The sequence below is a fragment of the Seriola dumerili genome, unplaced genomic scaffold, assembly GCF_002260705.1.
Source record: "Seriola dumerili isolate Sdu_G_001 unplaced genomic scaffold, Sdu_1.0 BDQW01000081.1, whole genome shotgun sequence".
Taxonomy (NCBI): domain Eukaryota; kingdom Metazoa; phylum Chordata; class Actinopteri; order Carangiformes; family Carangidae; genus Seriola; species Seriola dumerili.
Window position 1 is genome coordinate 1,136,268 of NW_019174336.1, and position 481 is coordinate 1,136,748.

The following is a 481-nucleotide window of genomic DNA, read 5'->3' on the forward strand; positions in this document are numbered from 1 at the left end:
TCAGTGTGTGTGTTTCAGTTTATTTATATATAGCCAGATAGCACAAATCACACCACAGGATCCATAAAACATGCAATACCCTCTGTTCTATAGACCATTGAATTATGAGGAACCCCTCCCCCCCTAAAAAACTTTAACAGAAAAATAATAGATGGAACCTATGGAGGAGCAACAGAGGTGGGATCCCTCATCCAGGACAGACAGACATGTTGTGTGTACAGAACAGAGCAACAGTAAATTTACAGTATGGACAATCAAGATGACAAAGACAGATTGTAAACATGCATAAAGAATGATCTGGGATGATGCTGAGCAAGCCACAAGAACTCCATCAACATGGAGACCTGGACAGAGGACAGACTACCTAACACACAAGCAACAGACACAAGAAGAAGATGAAATTCCAGATCCAGAATCTGGAATGATGCACCAAGAGCCTGGCAGAGAAATAGGTCCCAGTACAGTCAATGATCCAGCACAT